The 3,131-nt window shown below is 61.3% G+C and overlaps 1 non-coding gene across 1 annotated transcript; it reads left to right on the top strand.

The window, feature by feature from the left end:
* The first annotated feature begins 345 nt into the window (after positions 1-345).
* TRNAT-AGU (transfer RNA threonine (anticodon AGU)) lies at positions 346-419 on the top strand. Its single transcript has one exon. It is a non-coding gene; the product is annotated as a tRNA-Thr (tRNA).
* The last annotated feature ends 2,712 nt before the right edge of the window (positions 420-3,131 follow it).

Here is a 3,131-nt window from a genome sequence, read left to right as displayed (position 1 = left end):
AGTGCTCAACACTCCCAGTCTCACCAGTCCCCCCCATCCCTCCCAGTCCCTCCCAATACCCACAGTGCTCAACGCTCCCAGTCTCCCCAGTCCCCCTAATCCCACCCAGTCCCTCCCAGTCCCTCCCAGTGCTCCCAGTGCTCAACACTCCCAGTCTCACCAGTCCCCCCCATCCCTCCCAGTCCCTCCCAGTGCCCACACTGCTCAACGCTCCCAGTCTCCACTGTGCCCCTAATCCCTCCCAGTCCTTCCCAGTCCCTCCCAGTCCCTCCCAGTCCCTCCCAGTCCCTCCCATTGCCTCTGCGGGGCGGGTTTGGCGGCGCGGGGCGCGCTGGCGGCGCAGGTGGCGCCGTGGCTTAGTTGGTTAAAGCGCCTGTCTAGTAAACAGGAGATCCTGGGTTCGAATCCCAGCGGTGCCTTTTTGCTCCCGGGATTGGGGGGGGACACCCCAACTTTGGGGGGGACACCCCAACTTTTTTTGGGGGGGTCTGGAAATAGGAGTGAAGGTGCTTTTTATCTTTCGGGGGGTGGAATTCCTATTTATGGGGGGATTTGGGGGGCTGGAAATGGGGGGGCCACCCAGTTTTGGGGGGCTGGGGGAGAATTGGGGGGCTGGAAATGGGGGGGCACCCAGTTTTGGGGGGCTGGGGGAGAATTGGGAGGATGGAAATGGGGGGGCACCCAGTTTGGGGGGTGTGCGGGGAGAATTGGGGGGCTGGAAATGGGGGGGCACCCAGTTTTGGGGGGGCTGGGGGAGAATTGGGGGGCTGGAAATTGGGGGGGCGCCCAGTTTTGGGGGGCTGGGGGAGAATTGGGGGGCTGGAAATGGGGGGGCGCCCAGTTTTGGGGGGGCTGCGGGGAGAATTGGGGGGCTGGAAATGGGGGGGGCACCCAGTTTTGGGGGGCTGGGGGAGAATTGGGAGGCTGGAATTGGGGGGGCACCCAGTTTTGGGGGGCTGGGGGAGAATTGGGGGGCTGGAAATGGGGGGCACCCAGTTTTGGGGGGGCTGCGGGGGAATTGGGGGGCTGGAAATGGGGGGGCGCCCAGTTTTGGGGGGGCTGGGGGAGAATTGGGGGGCTGGAAATGGGGGGGCGCCCAGTTTTGGGGGGCTGGGGGAGAATTGGGAGGCTGGAAATGGGGGGGCGCCCAGTTTTGGGGGGCTGGGGGAGAATTGGGGGGCTGGAAATGGGGGGGCACCCAGTTTTGGGGGGGCTGCGGGGGAATTGGGGGGGGCTGGAAATGGGGGTGAAGGTGCTTTTTACCTTTCCGGAGAGGGGAACCCCAAAATTATTGGGGGGCTCGGGGGGAATTGGGGGCGCTGGAAATGGGGGTGAAAGTGGGTTTTACCTTCGGGGGGGGGCACCCCTGTTTTGGGGGGGGGGATTTGGGGGTCTGGGGGGGATTTGCACCCCGATTTAGGGGGGGGGGAATATTGGGGGGGCATAGAGTGGGGGTGCTGGTGCCCCCCCCCCCCCAATATCTGGGTCCCCCCATGGAGTAAAGAGGCTGAATTGCGGGGGGGGGGGGGAGTTTATTGGGGGGCTGGGGGGGGGAGGATGGTTTTGGGGGGGTCGGGGGGGATTTGGGGGGGTCAAGGGTGGCTTTAGGGGGGGTCAGAGGGACTTGGGGGGGGTCCTGGGGAGTTTTTGGGGGGTCCTGGGGGGGTTTAAGGGGGGGTCCAGGGGAGTTTAGAGGGGTCTGGGGGAGGAAATTGGGGGGCTCGGGGGGTTTTGGGGGGGTCATAGGGACTTAAGGGGGGTCAGGAGGAGGTTTTTGGGGGGGTCAAGGGGGTTTGGGGGTGTCCACGGGGGTTTGGGGGGGGTCAGAGGAACTTGGGGGGGGGGGATGTCCAGGGGGGTTTGGGGAGCGTGGAGGAGGTTTTGGGGTGTCCGGAGGGGATTTTGGGGTTCAGAGTGTCTCGGAAAGGGGTGTACAGGGGGGTTTTGGGGTTCAGAGGGACTCGGGGGGGGGTGTTCAGGGGGGTTTTGGGGTTCAGAGGGAATCGGGGGAGGTATACAGGGGGGTTTTGGGGTTCAGATAGATTCGTAGGGGGGTTTTGGGGTTCGGGGGTTTTGGGGTTCAGATAGACTCGTAGGGGGGTGTACAGGGGGGTTTTGGGGTTCAGGGGGATTTTGAGGTTCAGGTAGGTTCGTAGGTGGGTTTTGGGGTTCAGGGCAGTTTGGGGGTTCAGATAGACTCGTAGGGGAGTGTACAGGGGGTTTTGGGGTTCAGGGGCGTTTTGGGGTTCACATAGATTCGTAGGGGGGTTTTGGGGTTCAGGGGTATTTTGGGGTTCAGATAGACTCGTAGGGGGGTGTACAGGGGAGTTTTGGGGTTCAGGGGGGTTTTGGGGTTCAGGTAGGTTCGTAGGGGGGTTTTGGGGTTCAGGGGTATTTTGGGGTTCAGATAGACTCGTAGGGGGGTGTACAGGGGGGTTTTGGGGTTCAGGGGGGTTTTGGGGTTCAGGTAGGTTCGTAGGGGGTTTTGGGGTTCGGGGGGGTTTTGGGGTTCAGATAGATTCGTACGGGGTGTACAGGGGGGTTTTGGGGTTCAGGGGGGTTTTGGGGTTCAGATAGATTCGTAGGGGGTTTACAGGGGGGTTTTGGGGTTCAGGGGGGTTTTGGGGTTCAGATAGATTCGTAGGGGGTTTTGGGGTTCGGGGGGTTTTGGGGTTCAGATAGACTTGTAGGGGGGTGTACAGGGGGGTTTTGGGGTTCAGGGGGGTTTTGGGGTTCAGGTAGGTTCGTAGGGGGTTTTGGGGTTCAAAGGGGTTTGGGGGTTCAGATAGACTCGTAGGGGGGTGTACAGGGGATTTTGGGGTTCAGGAGGGTTTTGGGGTTCACATAGATTCGTAGGGGGGTTTTGGGGTTCGGGAGGTTTTGGGGTTCAGATAGACTCGTAGGGGGTTGTACAGGGGGGTTTTGGGGTTCAGGGGGGTTTTGGGGTTCAGATAGACTCGTAGGCGGGTTTTGGGGTTCGGGGGATTTTGGGGTTCAGATAGATTCGTACGGGGTGTACAGGGGGTTTTGGGGTTCAGGGGTGTTTTGGGGTTCAGATAGACTCATAGGGGGGTGTACAGGGGGGTTTTGAGGTTCAGGGGTGTTTGGGGTTCAGATGGGGTTTTTGGGGT

This window comes from Cuculus canorus, chromosome 36 (assembly GCF_017976375.1).
Source record: "Cuculus canorus isolate bCucCan1 chromosome 36, bCucCan1.pri, whole genome shotgun sequence".
NCBI lineage: Eukaryota > Metazoa > Chordata > Aves > Cuculiformes > Cuculidae > Cuculus > Cuculus canorus.
The sequence above is the reverse complement of the archived record's forward strand: the minus strand, read 5'-3'. Positions and strand labels throughout refer to the sequence as shown.